Source organism: Suricata suricatta, chromosome 7 (genome assembly GCF_006229205.1).
Source record: "Suricata suricatta isolate VVHF042 chromosome 7, meerkat_22Aug2017_6uvM2_HiC, whole genome shotgun sequence".
NCBI classification, from domain to species: Eukaryota; Metazoa; Chordata; class Mammalia; order Carnivora; family Herpestidae; genus Suricata; species Suricata suricatta.
Genome location: NC_043706.1, coordinates 51,721,222 through 51,741,849, shown reverse-complemented (window position 1 = coordinate 51,741,849; position 20,628 = coordinate 51,721,222). Strand labels below are relative to the sequence as shown.

At 40.3% G+C, this 20,628-nt stretch overlaps 1 protein-coding gene across 3 annotated transcripts in view; it reads left to right on the top strand.

The window, feature by feature from the left end:
- Window positions 1–2,537: 2,537 nt before the first annotated feature.
- COL21A1 (collagen type XXI alpha 1 chain) overlaps window positions 2,538–20,628 on the top strand; it is a 183,771-nt gene continuing 165,680 nt past the window's right edge. The window contains exon 1 of one of the 3 annotated variants that reach the window (XM_029945443.1): window positions 2,538–2,714. The gene's annotated coding sequence lies outside the window, so the exon portion shown is untranslated. Of the gene's footprint in view, window positions 2,715–5,893; window positions 6,018–9,488; window positions 9,526–20,628 lie in introns of those variants that run through there. The other 2 variants (XM_029945442.1, XM_029945444.1) reach the window with 2 other exon arrangements.

Here is a 20,628-nt window from a genome sequence, read left to right as displayed (position 1 = left end):
TTAGAATGCCATCAGCGTAAATTAGCCCTTTGGATTTAACCATCAAAGTGTGTGTATGATACAAGAATGTAGGTGTTTAAAGGAATAGAAAGTAGACTTTATAGTTGTGTCTGAAGAAGTCCTAAGGAAATGGCATAGCTTTCCTTTCTCCATAGTAGCTGTTTTATTTTGTCTTGCCCGCCTAGCACTCATTCCTTCTTTTTTATGGTACCAGGCATCCTGATTTCCTTTGTGGATTTGTTCTTCCCCATGGTTGGCAGTTTTAATAGGTGAGTACAATTAGATGTCATGTTCTTTCCTAATCTAAGGGGTTGCTTGATGGTGCAAGCTAGACCAATAAAATTCACTATCCTTATACATTGAGTAGATTAATATATGAATGGGAAAAAATGTAGCTCATTTCTACCACCAGTGGTATCCTTTTAAACAGGCTATATAGTTCCTGTTATCTCTTCAGTTTCATCTGGCTATACTTTTCCTAAATGTAGTTTTGCTGCTCTTCTGTGAGCTACTCATGTATTTCCAAAGGATTAATTTTCTGTGTAGATTGGAAACAGTTTCTGTGCTTATAATCAGGAAGCCCTAATTGATACAGAAATCAGGGCCAAAAGTAGGGTGCTACAAGTCACAATGCTTAACATGTAAAATTATCTAGGCAATAGAGGATGGAGGATAGAAAAGATGCTATCCAGCCCTAAGAAGTTGGCCACCATTATTATGCAGTAGGAGGAAATGTTGTTAAGCCATAGCCTATAGTAACTTGGGACTCAGACCATTTGAGTCTTTCAGAAACACAGAAAGTAAATGTGAAGGTATTGATGTCTTTGGGATACATTTTAGTAGGACACTAGAAGAAATTGACACTTGAGCTAAAACACATTTTAAACACAAGGAAAGTTGGGGGAAAGAAAGCCTTTTTATAGTCACTGAATGCAGCCTGTAAAATTAAATGGCATGAAGCCTGGTGCTCTGGGGCCTTCCATAGTTGGAAGCACCAAGTTCTCTGGCTAATGATAAAGCTAGTAGGATCAACAGTAGGAAGGTAGGAACCACAAAAGGAAATAAGAAACTGACTCTCCAGGACCCTTGCATGTACGTCTTGTTATGAAGGGTCTGATTGTCAGAGGTGATCATGACATTTACTGCAAAAATGTAATTGGCTCTTGTTTAGAGTCAAAGATCAGACTGGGCAGGATTCTCCACCCCACATCCCTGTTGATAATTGTTTTAGATGGAGGCTAGGGAGATGGTCAGAACACTGAAACTACTTCCTGGAAACTGGAATCCTCAGTAGAGGTTTAGATTCAAGGACATGATGAGCCAAGTTACCGACCTTTAGTTTCTAGCCTCTGGAATTGAAGGAAGCCTCCTAGAGTTTAAAGGAAGTTGCCTTCTCAGACCTCAACCCTAGCACTGTCCTTTGAATAGTGGTCAAAGGAGATGGTCTTGGAAGAGAATTAGTAGCTACTAGTACGCTGACCGGGACACCTACTTCTCTTCCATGGAACAGTCTTGGCTATTTTTGTTTAGCAGGATATATTGACAATGGTGGTGGTATCTCTCTCTCTCTCTACCAAATGAGGGGTCTTGGGTCTTTACTGAAGTTACTTGTTCTCTCTCTAATATTAACTTGATCATTTCGTCATGGTTGCTGGACCATCTAAACCAGACCAAGAAAAATGCACATCTTGGATTTGGAGCTGCATGTAGTAGTCTGATGAGATTTTGGGTTCTCTTCACTTGGGAAAAAACTGTATTTAGAGGCTGAACAGCAAATGGTGTAAATGTGGTGAATATTTGTTGCTTTTTCATATCCCCATCTCTCAGGTTTGTTTCCTCTTTTTCAGTTATCAGAGCCTGATTCTTTTTTTTTTTTTTTTGACAGAGAGACACAGTGTGAGCGGGGGACAGTCAGAGAGAGAAGAAGGCAGAGAATCTGAAGCAGGCTCCAGGCTCTGATCTGTCAGCACAGAGCCTGACGTGGGGCTCTAACTCACGAACCATGAGATCATGACCTAAGCTGAAGCCGGACGCTTAACCGACTGAGCCACCCAGGCGACCCTCAGAGCCCTGATTCTATCTGAAGAATCTCCCTCTTCCAGTCTGTGGGCTCTGGGTGGAACTCTGCTCCTGGCTCTAAGGATGGAGCAGGTGACCTAAGCCTCTCCAGTCAGCGCCCTGGATATTCCTCACGTGGGAACTGCCTCAAGGTTGGCCACCTTGTCAAGCAATTTCCTCATGACTTTGGGAACTACATAAGTCCTCACTGTATTTGAGTACTACTGAGTAATACTGAGTAGAGCTGATTTCACAGTCAGGTTGATCAGATAGTGCTTCCTTCCTGGTTTGTCACTGGTGTACTAGGGTCAGACGTTTCTCCACCACTGTCTTTGGGTCTGTCAGAACCCTTGATAAGGGAGTGGGCCTGTACTGCAAGCCAGGCTAACCGGACTCTCTCTCTGGGTCTTCTCGGGGCAGAGTGCTGCATGAGCAGGAAGAATGGACGCAGTCTGTTTTCTCAAGCCGTGTTGCCTTTCCAGGACAGTTGGGCAGTAATTGCTGCACAAACCCTGGTCCGACCCAGTCTGGCTTTGTCCGTGCCTGACTCTCCAGGCTTCCTACCATTTCTGTGGCCGCTTTCTTTCTAACACATTCCTTTGCTGTTGATCTCCTCCAGAGTTGGTTTCTGTGATGTGCATCCTGAAGACCATCAGGTAATTCATCCTTTCCTTTTTCAGCTGCCTATTGTGCTTCTCACTCCTGTCACGCCTGCCTTTGATTTAAAGGGTTCGATTGGGTTGAGATGATCCTGACAGCAGTGCTAGAAAGAGCATTTGAGAACTGCTGCCTCTGTGGATGGTGCAGTAGCTGAGGGCGATTTTAGCTACTTCTGAGGGAAGACAGGGGCTTGTTTTGTTCACAGTTCTGTCCTAAAAGTCTAGCCTGATGCCTAGAACAACATCAGTGCATTCAGTATACATACACTGATGTTACTCTGCCTTGGTCTTGTCACATTAGCCAATTTGTTCATTCAATAAATATTTGTTTATTGTTCACATGGGAATATAATGGTGAGCAATACAGATATGACATTTGCTTCTCAATGGTACTGACTTTTAGTTGTAGCTGTGCGGCTCAGCTGTGATAGATTGGTTAAATATGTTCTAGCTGTTGCGGATTTGAGATTTAAAATGCAATAATATTGGGTTATTCTTCTGGAGAACAGGACGAATTATTAGCTTGAGCAGGAGCAAGGCCTGAATAGTCTGCACAGAAGGCATTTCTAAGAGAGCAATATATCAATTTTAGGCAATCTTTTTGTAACACAGTTCCTTCTCTTCCCATATTCTGGGTTTGGATGGGGCCTGTAAAGGAAATGAAGGATTCTTTTGGTCTCTTCTGTTCTGATTTTGGGGTGTATGACTAAGCTCTCTGTTACTAAGGAGGAAGAGGCTATATTATAGATTTGATACAATAATGTCCTAAAACAAAAATTGGGAAATTTTACGTGGCAAGCATGTTCTCTTTTCTAATTTTTAAATTTAAGTGTTTACGGGCAAGTCTTAAATAAATAGTGTTTAATAACTATTATATAAGTTTATTAAATAAACATTAGATAACTAATAAAGAAAATATTTTTATATGTTTATTTATTTATTGAGAGACAGAGAGAATCAGCTGGGGAGGGGCAGAAAGAGAGGGAATCTGAGAATCTGAAACAGACTCTGTGCTGTCAATATGCCAGGCTTGAACTCACTAACTGCAAGATCAAGACCTGAGCCAAAGTCAGATGCTTAAATGACTGAGCCACCCAGGGGCACCAATAAATAAAATATTTATTGAGGAATACAATACTTAAATAATATTAATCAGATATTAAAATATATTAGAGAAAATAGCTCAGGGAATTCAGACTTTGCTAGAATATCTGGGCTTATGGTCACTGTGCTAGTTTCCTGTTGTTGCATAACAAATTTTCCAAAAATTAGCAGCTTAAAATGACACAAAGGAATTATTTCAGAGTTTCTGAAGGTCAGAAGTCTGGGCACAGAGGGTTCAAGGCAGCGGAAGTTAAGTATGGCTAGTGTTTAGAGGATAAGGGGGTGAGGCATGGAAAGGAAGTGGCAAATCCTAGGTGTGGAGAAAAGGCCTGGGGACATGTTAAGGAATTCAGAGCTTAAGATCAATGAAAAACCACATTAGTGTTTAATCAGGAGAGGTTCATATTTACTTTAGAGTGAAGGCTGAGGCAAAGTCCTAGCTTGAGCAATTGGATGACTGATGGTGATTTTGAAAAAGGGAAGGAATGCAGAGAGGAAGAGTAGGTTTTTAAAGAGGAGAACAGAAAGATAATAAACCCAGACTTTACCACATTTTATTTGAAGTGCTTGTCAGTCATACAAGTGAAGATGTCCAGCTAAAAGTTGGAGAAAGAGACCTGGGTTGGGGTGTAGACACAGGAATACACGGAAGGCTTTTAAGGTTTAATACATGAAAAGCAGAGGGTCACGCTTTGAGAATCTAAGAAGTCATTGAACACATCTATATCTATCTCTCTATATCTGCTGTCTACATCTCCATTGGGAAGTTATTATTATATTTTCATTGATATGACTCAGGAAGAAACATATTTGCTTACCAATGGACTATAATAAACATGGAAGTATAAATGAATGAGGAAATGCAGAAAATGATAATCTTCCCCAGATGTTTGTATCTGACCTGAATTTAGGAGGATTCAGTTGTTGGAGGAAGGCATTTCTTTGTGAACATTCTCCCCTGGGGAGAAATTAGTTCATACGTTCATTCAGCTGATATTTACTGAGCACCTACTATATTCCATGTATTGTTCTAGATGCAGAAGGTAAAGTAAGGCACAAGACCAATTCTCTCTCATAGAGTGGACCTTGAAATGGATGCAAAACAAAAGAACAAATAATACAATTTCAAAGAGTGATGAGTAATCTGTTGAAGATAAAGTGGGGTTGGGGACTGTGAATGGTTGTGGGAATTATATTTGTCTGGAGTGTGCAGGAAAGCCTGTGTGGAAGAGGCATTCGAGACCTGAAATGAAGAGAAGCAGGCAACAACTGATAAGGTCTGGCACAGAGCTTTGGAGATAGATGAAATAGGGAGAGAAAAACACAGTGGTGTGTATAAGGGCAAGCAGGCCATATGGAGTGGGGAAGCAGAGTGAGAAGTGGAGAGAGTGACAAGTGAGGAGGGTAAAGGAGCCAGGGCACATTGGAGTTCTAAACCCAGGACAGTGAAGGAACTTTCTCGCGCTCTGTGAGTAATGGACAGAGCAAATGAGTATTCCTTTTCTGTCATAAAGGCGGCCACCTTATTCCAGGACTCCCTGTAACTTCTAGGTCCGCAAGGTAACTGCCTTCTACGTGAAAGTGAACTCCCCTCAAGTGTTCTGGTAGCGGTTACCTTAGGTCAAAGGCAGGTACAACCCGGCTGCTGGGCGGAGCAGGGAGACTAACGCTGGCACCCCCTGGGGGCCGTTCTCAAGGGCCTAGGGTGGGAGACCACCTCTGATCAGAGCAGGCGACGCTCCCCAGGTCCTCGCCCCCTTTGTGCTCGCCCTCTCACCCTCTGCGTTGCCTTTATCTTTCCCGCTCCCCGGGTAGTCCCTCAGTCTGCTCCTCCCGTAGTGCACTTTGTGGCCCTGGCAGGATTTGAACTGAGCCTGTTTCCACCAGGGTTCTCCACTAGCAGTGCGCCCTTGGAGATCGCGATCCAAAACCCACCCTCTGGCCTTGCCCACCGGAAAGGGGGCGGGTGGGGAGCGCGAACCTTATCTCCCGGGCTCCGCCTCCTGGGGGCTGAGAGCGGGCTGCCGAGCCGCGGCGCTGCGCCCCGGTGGCTGCGGGGAGACGGGCTCGGGGCGGAGGGCAGCAAGCCCGCTTCAGCCCAGTTTCTGCCCGGCTTGGGGCTGGTCACTGCCTGGGACGCCCCCGAACCCGTGGTGCACCACGCAGCTGCGACCGCCACCCTGGACGCCTCGCCAGGTAAGGTGACCCTGCTCCCCTCTCCCTGCTGGCCCTCTCGGGGGGCTGCAGTGTGACGTTTTGGTTGTCCTGAGGGTACCGTTTCTCCCCGCGCTGAAGCGGTTGGTGAACCGACAGAGAAATCCCGCACCCTGGCTGGAGGCTGGGATGTCAGGGTTTGTCTTGCAAAGTTACTGAGGGTTAGTGAATCACGGGAGGTTCGCTGGGTGCTGATTTCTGCCTCGAGGTGTTTGATCCCGAGAACGAATGCTGTACCGTCAGGTACCCTCTAAGCCCGTGGTCCCCCTAGGAATGGGCGGTGGCGACCACACGGGGCGCGCCGGGAGCGTGGGTGAGCGCACGGGACGCTGCCCAGAGGCTCTTTAAGGTTCCTGCGTTGTACGCGCGCCTGGGGCGCTTCAAAATCTTGGTGCGTGAGCAGGAGCCCAGGCCAATTAATCAAAGTCTCTAGGAGTGGGGCTTGGGACATCCATATTAACAACGACAACGACAACAACAAAACAACCCCCCCCCCCCCGCAAAAAAAACCCCGAAAGACTCCAACACTGCTCAGGTGACTTCCACGTGGAACATTTGGGAACCAATGAGTTAAAGCAGTGGTTCTCAAAGCGTAGTCTTTGGCCAGTAACGTGAGCATCACCTGGGAACTTGAAGAGGGCACTCTAGGGCCTGGGCTGAAACCTAACTCTCTGTGTTTTAATGAGTCCTCCAGGTGATGCTAGTGTTTGCTCACTTTTGAGAACTTTTGGGGGTAGATCTCAGTTAAGGTAAGCGCAAACACCTGCAGATTCCCCTATACAGAGGAGGAGGAAACCGTACTTTTCAGAAAATCCGAGGGATGTATTGGTAGGGTTTTACCCATATATATAATTTATAGATACATATATATGCATATTTATTTATCAGGAACTTTGGAAGATCCTAGGAAGGGTAGGGACTTAGCTATAATCTTGAGCAATTTTGACATAGTACAATTTGCATACTTTAGGGGAGAACAGAAATTGTATTTTTTAAGAGCTGAAATGAAGCCAAAGAAGAAATGTACATAGGAGTCTTCTAGTTGTAATAACATGAATTTTTGGCTCCCAATGATATGATTCCAGATCATCCCTGTCATCAGTGTACATTACAGGACTTTTTTTTTTTTTTTTAAGCAGTTGGAGGTTTAAGGAATTTATGCCAATTCTCCAGAGTGAAAGGGAATTCGGCATTGCAGGTCTCTGGATTATCTGAAGTGGTTCCTTTTATTTCTTTTAATAGAGATCTGAGATTTCAAAATTTTGGCTAAAAAAGTTCCAGCTGTTTCTAAGTCATTAGTACAGAAATAGAATGACTTTTCAAATAGGCTTAAATGGATTAGAAAATCTGACATTGGATGAAAAGCTAGAACAGGCATGGTTCCAGCCCCAGCACACGTGTGTGTGGTGAACACAGTGCTAACTGTAGCAAGACTTTCTGTACAGAGAATATTTATTTTCCAAGCTGGTATTTGCTGTGCCAGGTTGTGATTGTGGAGTATAGGCACAGGTACTGAGCTTGTGTTTGGAAAACTGGGGGAAATACAGGTAGTGGTCAGGAACTGGAGCCTTTGAGGCTCAAGTCTCAGGTTCAAAATCTGCTCCTCTGCTTCCCTGTGCTCTGGGAGGGTTGCGTAGCTTCTCTGAGCTTTACTTTCCTCATCTGTAAAATGGGGACTGTGGTAGTACAATGATACATACTTTTAATTCTCACGCTGTTGTCAAAGTTAAATCATATAATACTTGTGAAGTGTTTAAAACAGTAAATATTTGTTAACTTGAAATACACACACCACGCTCAAACTAAGAACAAAACCCTAATCCCCAAATACTTTGAAATAAAAAATATATTGATAACGGAGTCAGATTTTGTATTCACATGCCAACCTAACCCTCAGAATTGACAGTATTTGCTTTTTGCCAGAATGTGAACATAGGAATATTTTCAAATTACCTTTGCATGTTTTTAATGGAACTTTCTAGACTTTTTGTTTTACTTGATTAGCTTCAATTAGTCTTTATTCACTGTCTGTGGTGAAGGATTTCAACATCTGGTGTTTTACAATCTATTAGCATTCACATTTAAATAGTCTTAAACTTTGGCCCTCCACAGCATCATTCCTTATAAAAGAGAATTTGAATGGGAAGAGAGGATCTAAAGGTGGCATGCTGTGGCACCCAAGAGAACCAGTTAAGTACCATCTGGTGTTTAAGTTAAAAAACCCATTTTTTTAATGTTTATTTTTGAGATAGAGACAGAGCGTGGGTGGGGGAGGGGCAGAGAGAAAGGAAGACAGAATCCAAAGCAGGCTCCAAGCTGTCAGCACAGAGCCCAACGTGGGGCTCGAACTCCCAGTGAGATGGTGTCCTGAGCCAAACGGTGAGATCATGACCTGAGCTCAACCAACTGAGCCACCCAGGCGCCCCTAGTGTTCAAGTTCTTGTAGGTCATAATAGAATGAAACCTTATCCAGTTACATCAAGGTTTGTTCAAGACAGGATCAGAGAAAGCAAAATGAGGGCACAGCAAGGACAGGCCTACACTGGCAAAAAGGGAGGTGAGGTAATCTAAGAATCCTTTTCCTCCTGAACTGCAGTAACTTCAAAATGCTTCAAACCACATACACAAGAAGCAATTCTTTGCACGGTATTTGATTGGAACTGATCTGGACCAAATAGTTCTCATGAAAAAATAAGGTATCAATTCCAAAAAGCATGCCAAATTATTCTGTACTTTGAAATTAATCTTGATTATCCTTTGATTTCAGGGATAAAGAGAATATTAGATTTTTAATGTAAAGTGCCTTTGTCTTGCATCTTTGAATGCAAAAGGTTATACTATTACTGTGTCTAACGAGTTTTCTTTGTGACCTTAAAGGTACTTAGGGGCGAGTTGCATCTTTTGTGTGCTTGCTCAGCTCTTAGAAGTCCTCTTGTGGCTTTTGAGCCAGCTCTGTGGCTAGGCTTTTTTATATTTTAGTCCTTAGAGGTGGCTCGGAAGGTGCGCGGATGATTACCCTGGGGTGCCTTGGTGGGCGTGGCCAGCATCTGCTTTCTCGTCCCTCCCTCAGGCCCAACTGTCTAACGATACCTGCCTGTTACTAATCTGACGTTTCTTCTGGAAAACTAAATTGTAATGCAGATTCCAGCAGGTACGCATCTCAGTAACTCCTTCATTTGGGAAATCGGGTCTTTATTAGGATACTTTTGAAATACAAGTGGAATGTTATCAAATTGAATATAATTAGAATTTAATGTTAATGTCATTACAATTTCATGTAAGTACAGTGTTCTGTTTAACTCGCTGTGAGATGAGGAGTTGTAGGGAGGGAAAGGGGAGATGAGAAGCAGATCTCTTGATGGGGAAAATGAAGGGCATGTGGAAGAAAATTCAGACTTCCAGTAATCAAATTATGTGTTTTGGATACTTTCAAGAACGAAGAGAGCCTGTGATGTTGCAATTTGCAGTGACAGGACGTGGCAGCATCCTGGTAAGTGGTAAGTGGCCAATTAGGAGTGATCAATGCTGCAATGCCCCACTGTGATTTTGTGATTCTCTACTTTTAGGCATAAGGACTGGAGGAGAGACAGTCTTTGAGAGGCTAGCTTAATTACATTTCACAACCTGGCTCACTTAGAGACAGGTTTTGACGAGAGTTACCTGGCATTCATTTAGCTTGTTTTGAGGGGCCTATTTTGTTCCAAAGTGGTTGGTTTTACTATTAAGGCCAATCTTGACCGTCTTGGGAGTAAAACACATCACTGGAATGGATACATGGTCTATTTCATATTTATTATCTTTGGATTATATTTCTTAGCATGCAGTAGTAATTCTTTAGCTAGATTCATGATCATTCTTGTGAGAAACAAAGTAGACATGTTTATTTCTGGAATGTGGTTCAGTCTCACTCAAAGAGAATCAGCCATCAAGGCCAAGTTCTACAAAGTTCTTCTCCATCTTATGGTTGAGGACCCTCTTCCACCAGACTGTGGCTGCTTAGTAGTTGTATCCTGACTCTTCCACTTACTAATTGTTTGAACTTGGATAAGTTATATACCTTTTTTTGGTTCTGTTTCCTCGTTAGTAAAATTGGAAAAACAGTATCCACCTCAGCAGGGTTGTGTAGGGTAAATGAGCTAGCATATATAAGGTTTTTTAAAAATAGTACCTGACTCAGAATTAACTGTTATCTTGGAATTAGTGAATGGTTTAAGTGGAAGTGCTTTTTCTGTTTTTACCTCTGAAAATTGGATCCTAAGAAAAAAGTAGTAGTACAGGTTATATTCATTTGATGGCTTTTCTGTGTTAGATAGTGGGAGAGTTTGTTTCATAATAAGTGAAGTACTTCAGGCTTCTCAGAAAATAATACAGCATTTTGAATACCATTTCTAAAAGTTCCCAGATGCTTTTGCTGCTGGCCAAAGACCACACTTAGAGAATCTCTGCTTTAACCCTCTGGCTCCCAAAGGTGACTGTACATTGGTATCACCTGAGGACAGTTTTTTAGACTGTTGATGCCCAAGCTGATTAAAAAAATAATCAGTTTGGTTAATATATTGCGAAAAGGAGTAATCATGTTCTTAACATATTCTGTAACATCACACGTTAATATCCGTGGGATTCCCAGATACTCCTAGAGTTTTTAGAATGCTCAGGGATATTATAATTTTTATAATTTAAATGAAGAAACAGAGGCTTGGAGGCATCATTTTTGGTGAAAGGGTCATGTATAATTAGTTGTAGCACCGGATGACAAATCAGATTTCCTGTGTTCTACTCAATACATTTTTCATTCAACTACCTGGCCTTCTCAAAAATCAGAGAGTATGACAAAGGCACGAAATTCAAGATGGAGAATACTTTTGGAATGCTACAGATTTACCCATCCCACTCAACCAGTTTGCTTTCAGAGTTTTTTATTCAAAAGATTTCCGTAATGAAAACCACTGAAAACAATATGTCCACAATGCCAAGATAATAAATTGATAGCTATCAGTTGTGAGAAGGATTTTTTTCTAGTAGGTTTATCTTTTCTAAGGATTCAATTTATTTTTTTCTCTTTGTTTTTCTTTGGCATTTTGGTTTTTACCAGTGAAAAAACTCAGATCTTTGAAAATTTCAGGAAACGTTGACAATCTTTTCAAGTCCAAGTTTAGTGACCTTCTGGGAATCCTGCCAGTTGCTTGTGTTTGATTCAGTGTTTAGTTTTTGTTTTGATTTGTGTTATTTTGATCTAGGTCAATTCAGCCGTGATTGCAAAGTTATGGTATTTGTTTAACTGTTTGTTTTTATGGTTATTGGTGGCAAGAAGAAAAGATAAAGGATCAACAATTTTTTAAAATCCGAAATAAAAAGAAGTTCTAGTGAAGTCTGAGCTTTTAGAAAGTTGCTCTTCTAAAAATATTCTTTGGAAATTTAGTTTTTAAATGTTTTATTATACTATAGGGACAAATACAAACACCAGAATATGGGTGTCATATTTTTATCATAACTTTCAAATCCATAGGTGATTCAGTGATTGAAACAACTTTTGAAATATTTTCAAAAATTCTAAGTCCTGTTATGTGTGTATTTTGCTGCTTTATTAGGGAGAGAATTTGATTCCACTTTGTGGGATATGTCTAGGCCTGTGTTTACCAGTAGTATCCAGAATTAGATAGAATATTAAGACAGGAACATTCTTTGTAAGTGTTCAGTCAGTCATCAATTAGTGATCAAGCACCCACCGCGTTCTTGACTATCCTACGGGGATTCTTAGAAGTTGCTAAGTTCAATTTAGTAAGTCTATAAATAACCAATTGACAGTTTTCTGAGTTTTTTTTTAATGGAAAACACCCTTCAATTTATTATGTAAAAATAACATTCTGTAAATATCTTTAAGTGAAAAAATGCACAATACAAAAATTGCTCTGCTTTAAATTTAGAAAAGTCAGAGCCTGTTGTGTGGCTTAGTTTCTTCTCCAACCATTTTTGACTTACACTTGACAGGCTACCATGGTAGCATGGGAGAGTTTCTCCAGGAGAGAGGCACCATGGAGAAGGTAAAACTAAGGTCCTGAGAATGTATGCAATTCTACCACTTTCTGGAGAAACTTCCCTTTGCCTTGGGCAGTCTGCCTTTTCACCATTTTATAGCTCCATTGACTGTTGTCCTGCTGTTCAAATCACTTGTGAGCTAGCACTTCTGGACTAAGGTTTGAAATGAGAAAGAATGAAATAAAAACTGGGGGGACCAGGGATGACACGTCCCTGTCTTCACTCGAATGGTATCAGCAGAGCTCCTACTTGGGTTTCTTTGGAAGGAGGAGGGAGCAGGGGTGAAAAGGAAGGCGAGGTTCATATTCTTGCAGGAAGTGGAGGCACCTGGAAACTAATTTGAAGTCTGTATGTATTTAATGGCAGGTGAGTAGTATGTAGTGTGACCAACTAGGTGCCTACTGTCTAAGTTATGTGTCATTTCTAAACTGCCATTTAAATAGTAATAATAGGGGCGCCTGGGTGGCTCAGTCGGGTAAGCCTCTGATTTCGGCTTAGGTCAGATCTCAGTTTCATGGGTTCGAGCCCCGCGTCAGGCTCTGTGCTGCCAGCTCAGAGCCTGGAGCCTGCTTCCGGTTCTGTGTCTCCTTCTCTCTCTGCCCCTCCCCCTCTCATGCTCTGTCTCTCTCTGTATCAAAAAATAAATAAATAATTAAAAATTAAAAAAAATAAATAGTAATAATATTTATATGTCAAATACTAAATCAGTAGACACTCTTACTATTCCCAAGAAGACACTAGACCAGGAAATGGGAAACCTGGATTCTCATCCCAGCCTACCACCAGTTTCCTGAAAGCTAGTAGCTTGGAAAAGCCTACAGTAAGAGACAGCGGGCAGGTGTGATTGTAAAGTCTTTCATTTTGCTCTTTGTATGTTTTTACATACCAAAACACCATTTGAGGCCATCATGGAACATGTAAAGAATTGCAGCATAGAACATCTGTATACAGAGCTTAAGTCAAAGTGGGATAGAATTCTTCAGGAAATTAGTCTACTGAGAAATGTAGAATGCATTTTTAAAATTCCAATGAACATGCTTTTTGAATGTTCACTGAAGATAGAGTGAATGAGGAATAATGAAATAACAGAATAAATGGAATCTTTTTATTTCAAGAAAAATGTAAATACCTTTTCATGATGGCTAAACAAAATTTTATTTGGCCTCCATGTGGGAATTATATATAAAAAAATTGGACTTTTCAACACTTGAAAACAGTTTTTTTCCTGATTCTGAATTACGGGTTTTGTGGGGAAAAATCAGGTTTATATGAGTAATGAAATTACATTTTTGAGCTCTTAATTGCATGTTTCTCAAAACGCTAACAGTTGTGTTTGGTTGGCAGAATGATAGATATTTTCTTTCTGCTTTTCTGTGTTTTGTCTATTTTTTAATATATATGTATTACTTTTATAATGCAAAAGTGAATGCCTAACTAATGCTTTTAAGATGGAAACATGTGAAATTGAAATTTGAAATTCCAATACAAATGAAAGTTAATGATATTACTGTGGGATTAATTTATGTTCTTGGAATTCATCAAGTACATACTATGCTACATGTGCTTTTACATATAAGACACGCCAATTACGGATAGTAAAAATGGCTAAAATGACAAAAAAAATTTTTAAAGCAGAAAATCAGTTTATTACTCTTTGTGATGGCTAAAAGAATATTCTGTACTCTAAGGTATTGAGGGCATATAAGATAATAGCTAAGATCATGGGTGTTGTATAGTTGTGTCCCTGACACCTAGCACCTATGTGACCTTGTGCATGGTATTTAACTTTGTAAAGCTTAATCGCCCCGTCTGTCAAGTGAGGAGCATAGGACTGACTTCCTAGTGTGGTTAGGAAGGTTAAATGGAATAATTCAAATAAACACCTCAGTATAAGTGCCGAGCAGATAAAAATGCTTGAGTTAGCTCAAATTTGTTATCGTAGGTATAATACTTTCCCTAGTTGTAAGCTTTATCACACTTGTGACTTTGATATCTAATTTTTGGGAAATGTGTTACTACTTTCAATGAGAACATCCTCTGGGCAGCCTGGGGTCATGAAGAGGCACACCCAGATTTGGGAAGTAGCCCATGTTGGGCTGGGGAAGGGGAGAGTGTGGATGCAGGGAATGGAGCCTCCTAAAGCTGGCAGTGCACTAGCAGCAGTAACAGAAGCCTTTGAGAGCAAGACTTTGTGACTGTGAGTGTTGATCTGGAGTCTGCAACTGTCCGTTGCCAGATGGTAGAGTCCCAGAAGGTCACTATGGAGGTTTCATGGGATTGAGGGTATCCTCAAGTCTTGTTTGCAGCTGGAGGTGATTTGTGATGAGCTCCTGGGATTTAGCAATTGCAGAGATCTCTTTGGTCTTGGCCACAGATAGCCCATTATCACATCTCTGTGAAAATTAGAAGATAGCCATTTCAATGGGCAGACGAAGCCCTGGGTTGGAGTATCCATTTGCTTTGTCAGCCAGGTGCCTTTGTCCTGTTGCAACCTGGACTTCAGTGCATTTGTATAGGATATGCATTAATCCATCTACTCAGCAAATATATTTTTCAGTTCTTTCTGTAGTTTAAACTAGATCCTGGTGATGTAGCAATAAATAAGACAGGATTCCTGCCTTCAAAGACTAATAATCTCTTAGCAAATTTCCCCATCACATCACAAAGCTCCTCACCCCATTTTATTGCTGCTTACAGTAGGGTCCTTCTAAGGAGGTTGTTTTATTTACATTCATGTATTAATTGCCCCCATATCCACTAGTCTGAATGTTTATTAGTAGCATCTGTAGTAGGATCTGTGTTCTCAGAACTGTGGTGAGTTCCACATATATAATATACAGAAGTTTCTACAAAATATATGGACTTAGTACATAGTCTATTAAATAACCCCGCCAAACCCCCCAAAGCAAAAAACCATGATTAATTGAATTCAATTGGCTGAGGCCTGACAGAGGGAAGTTATGGAGGCAGTGGGAGATCAGAATCAATTATGTTTAGGCTACACATGTCAGAACCCTGGGAAAGAAATGTCAATATTTTTCATCTTTAATTCATTTTAAGTCAATTAAATAAATGGCCAGTGACTGATATAGGATGGTTAGAGACATTTTGTGCATCTGTGTTTCCTTAACTATGCCTCTAAATATTTAATTTAAAAAATATTTAATTTTAATTTTTAGCTGGGTAGTGTAATTTCACATTGGACATTTTTGGACAGACTTACTACATTATTAAATATTAAGTTTGAGTAATGCAACGAGTCTGTGCATTTTAAATGTTTCTACATCATTTTGGATACGGCTGCCAAGCTGAATCCGAAACTTCCCCTCTAAGTAACCTGCCATGTTTCTGAACTTTGAGCCTAAAGCAGTATAAGTAAGACTAGAAAAGCAAAGATAATTCTCATTTTCAAACTTAATTTAAATACTAATGACTTAGAATTAAAAATAAATGTGGGTACTCTCTCTACTTGATGCTCTCTTCCAGTGATCTTCAAAAGTGAGCATTTATCAAGTAAGCTGCAGAAGAAAGTTTTTACTGTTACTTTCTTTCGTTGTTTCTGCATTGCCAGTTCTTAGAAAGATGGGTCTATTTCACCCAAGCCCATACCCTAAGGAATCCGCTTCTACAGAGCTGTGCTGTTTCCAAACCTTAGTCAAGAGGACATGAAGCCTTGCTTCTCTTGAGTGCAAGACTTTGCTAATCTTTATTACTCAAGACTCTAAAGGATTACATGTTTTGATTTTTTTCCTTAAAAAATCTAGGATTTCTGTTTGCTTAGAACCACCTATCTATATATTCTAAGGTAAAAGGGGAAAGAAACAAGGCATATTTTATTACCTGCAAAATCCACAAGAATGGGTTTCGGTTTCTGTAACCATGATTCTCACTAGGGAGGTGGGAAGTTTTAAATGGAAAAATGCAGGAATTTTGATATATCAAGGGGGAAGGGAGATACTGAAACTCCTGAGGAAACCATTACTGTGTGTGTCATTATTTTCACAACAGGGACATGTTGCTGATTAAAAAAGCATTGACTATGTGCTATATGAACGGAGGGGAACCCCAGCCTGAAACAAGAGAAGCGCTAAGTCAGCGAGTTTAATTTCAGTGGCTACCAGGGCACCTAATAGGTTGAGGTTGATCGTGACCCCAGGTTGTTTATGATACCATTTGGAGATGGACTATTTCAAGAATAATTTTTAGGAGGCAACATAAGACTGCAGCAGAGCTCTGAATGGTCTAATACTGGTGGGAGGCACTGCGGAGGGTGTTGTCTGTTTTTGTCACCGTGTGCTGCATGGAGGAGGCGGGGCTAGAACGTGCTTCTTGAAGCCTGGTGCAGTTTGGTTATGGTTCCCTTTAGACACACACTCCAGTCAACATAAATCATAGAGTTGGAAATTATCTTAAAAATAATTGTTTACAGTATAATTATTGTTGATACCAATAATGCCTATCCCTGTAGCATACTTACTGAGCATACTGTCCAATTCCAGACATCTCTACTGATGGGCAATTTTCAGTTTGAAGGGCATCTCCCTTTATTGAAAACTTTAAAAAATTATACTGAAAACTTCCTTCCTGGAGTTTCCAGGCACTGGTCCTAATTCCGTACTCTGGGAGTGACAGGGAGAACCCTAATTTCTTTTCCACGTGGCAGTCTTGCCAGTATTTGAAGACAAGTTGTGAGACGTAAGGATGATGATTCATTTTCAGAAATACAGAGAAAAGCTGTGCTGCCTAGTTAACAGTAGGTTTACAACCTATTGGAAATATATATGAATCCCCCACCCCACACAATGCAGTCCCAAGCCCCTGGACACTTCACTTTCTGGTTCTTCTTTCCTTTTTGCGGGCTTATTTTTATGGGCTTTGCAATGAGCATGCGCCAGAGAACTGAAGTCTCTGTGTCACCTCAGGGAACGTACACTTGTTCCAGTCAGACTACTTTTGGGCTAAGCTGGGCATAGGTTTGTCTGGGTAAGGCTGTGACTTCTGTAGCACTCAGCCAGTGAGGAATCAGGGGAGATAAGTTGTCTGCTGTGGAGTGTGCCTGTCCTCAGACACCCACTCTTGCAACAATGTTGATTAAAGCCTTGGCGTCACTGTACTTTAAGTCTCTGCATCCCTCCTTTGACTGGGTTGACGGGCTTATTTGTAACAAAGTGGAACATCATATTTCTGCCGCTGCTTCTTTTTTGCAGTTGTTTGCAGTTATGTCTCCAGTCTGGTCAACCTTCTCCAAACATTTGAAGCTTGATTCTATCTGAACCGTTAGTTGTGCAGTAGAAAGGGTGTAGCCCAAGAGCAAACTAATTGTTGGCAGCCAGTTTCCAGTAATGACTTCAGTTTACCATTAGCTAAAACCTTTTAGTCTGTTCAGACCTCCTGCTGTGAATCCAAAGGATTCCTACTGAGCATTCTATAATTCAGATTTGGGATCCCAGGACATTTTGTGTGTTTCTTTTGAATTTTGCCTTGTGGCAGTTGGCCCAGTATTTATCCAGGTGAGATCTTTTTAGATCCAAAATCTTTTATTCATTCAGTCAGAGATCTTTCTTAGCTTTGCTTTGTTTGGGATTACCATTTGCAGGTCATCAAAACTCTCACTCAAATTACAGTAACAATTTAACGGGAAGTGGCAGAACACTAAAAACCATCATTAGAAACTTTCTACCATGGTGGCATCAGGTATTACTCTCCACTGGGGAGCCATTTAGGTTTATGGTAAGCTTACATTTAATCTGTTTTCATTTTTGAAATCTCTTGAATATTTTTCTGCTGTCACCTTAGTACTCCCATCAAAGAAGTAAGGTGAGTTTGATATGAAGCTTTCTTGGCACTTAACAAGTGTTGTAGGTGGGTTTCTTGTAGGCCGCATAGAGGTGGACTTAAAAAGCAAAATCACCTACAATTTGAAATTCCTAAATTCTAAATACCAAATTTAACCCCTTAAACTTACTATGATTGCTGAAATGTTTGGACTCTGTCTTTGCATTTTACTTTGTTTTCTGTTTTTATCATGATTTCTTGTTCTTTATTATAATTATTACTGTTATTTTTTTCTGTCTTTGGAATTAAATTTGTTTCCTTTTCTTCCCCTACCAGTTATCTCTGGAAATTATATTCCTGTTTATATAATAAAAGTTATTATATTTCTACATATAAAATAAAACATATTTTCCTACTAGTTGGTATCTCTTCCCCCTCCCTTGGATAATTTATCCTACTTACATGATTTGTGTCACCTTTACCACCCTCCATCTCCATTTCCCACCAGCTACCAGTTTGAGAGCTTGTATTTATTTGTAGCACGTTATTAACTTTTTTCCAGTAACAATTAAAAAAATTTTTTTTAAATGTTTTATTTATTTTTGAGACACAGAGAGAGACAGCACGAGCAGGAGAGGGTCAGAGAAAGAAGGAGACACAGAATCTGAAGTAGGCTCCAGGCTCTGAGCTAGCTGTCAGCATAGAGCCTGACACGGGGCTCAAACCCATGATCCGTGAGATCATGACCTGAGCTGAAGCTGGACGCTTAACCGACTGAGCCACCCAGGCGCCCCTCCATTAACAATTTTAGACAGAAGTTTATTTGAGGGGAATGTTGGGGTAGGTGGCAAATTCTGTTAATTGAAAATTATATTTTACAACTAGCTGTTAGTTTTTTTTTATCCTCTAGTAATTTTTTTGGAGAGAATAAATAAGGATCCTATTTCCTCTTTCCCTCACTCCATAGAAACACTTAACGATTTTTTGCTTTGTTCTTTGAATTATGGTATTTCACCAATATGTGTCTAAAAGAGGTGTTTTGCTCCCACATTCAAGCAATTTGTAACTTGTGAGACACTTTGAGTCTGAAGATGCAGAGCCTTTAGCTCAGAAAGCATTTCTTCCATTACTTTTTCATATGTATTTTAATTCTTTTCCTTATGAAAATTCTCTTTTAATATTTTATAAAATTGATGTCCTTTTGCATTGTAACCTGGTAGCGTTCTTTCACTTGATTTTCCATCTCACTGCTTTCCTTTTCGCTATCTCTCAATATCTTAATATCCATAGTCAAACATTCTCACATATACCTTTGAATCTATTAAGTATGTTTAAGCCAGTTGTTTCATTTACTGTATTAACTGTTTCTATGGGTGTTAGTTACTATATTTGCTATTTTTGTGTCTTCTTCCATGATGATGGTTTTTATCGAATATTTTTTTCACGTCTTTGTGTTTACAATTTTGTGTTTACTACCCTATGGATTTTTTTCCCCGTTTCCCATTATTGTGGAGGTGGACATTGTCTTGTCTTCTGGACATAGCTTTTTCCTGTTTCTCTCAGGTTTTGCTAGTGGGGAACTTACCTGAATGTGCCAATGCAATCTAGGCACCGATACTCCTGTCTTCCTGTAGATACAAATGGAAAAGAGTTGCATAATGTCCAACAGCCCATTTGTTCTTTTTCATTCATGCAAACCACTTCCTACTCTACTTCTTTCCTGGGAGCTTTTCCTCCTTGTGCTCTCAGAATACTTTTTCTTTTAACTCTGAGTAGTATGTTTCCTCTGACCTTCTCAGCATATAGGACATGGAGTTGTGAAGGCATCATGTTCAGCATTAATCTGACAATATTCTAAAACACCTGTAATTGTTGAAAGGCGAAGAAGTCATTTTGGTACGTGCTTTAGTACTTTTGCTATGAAATGAGTATTTTGGACCAAGCAATATGTGGACAGCCATAATTGTTCCTTTGGGACACTGGTTAATATGGCTTTAGGGATCTTGTTTGCAGTTTCTTCTGAACAACATTTGGATGCTGTAGGAAAATGAGAGCATCTCCTTTTGGATAAAGTCTGACATACTGTAATTCTGAGATTGCACTTGGCGCTTGCTAAAGAAATGTCAGTTTTCCAGCATGAACGACGTCCAGTGCAGCTGTTTCTGCTTTAGACCATTGAATTTGAAAATCTCTATAAGAGAATGTAACCAACTTTGGAGTGAGCAACGAGTTATGAACAGTTTTCCACCTCATGAGTATCTTACATTGTAGGTGGAAATATTATAATAGTACTATCCTGAGTTTGTGTATTGTGATCCCCTTTAGGGCTCCTTTCTGCAAGAACTCTTATAAATATTTAATGACAGTGTCACCTCCTATAATTAATTCTTTTTTCACACTAGTCTTCTATACCAGGGATTTAAAATTACTCTTTTAGGCAAAGCATACTGTTCTCATTTCCAAGATGTGAACCAAAATATTTGAAAACTAGACCATTTTCTAGTTCTCTTGGGTTGCTTTTTCCCTAGGATAGTTTCATTATTTACTCAGTTTGTAGTACATTATTGCCAATTTCCAGAATGCCAGGCATTGTTTTATTCAAATACAAGAATAAAACACATTCCAATGCACAAGTGTATATTTTCCCCAAATTTTCCACCATTTCGGAATATCTGTGCTACTTGTTTCTTGCCACCGGCTGTGCATTTGCTGTCATTGAGAGTGTGTGTGTGTGTGTGTGTGTGTGTGTGTGTGTGTGTGTGTGTGTTGGGGAGAAGAATGT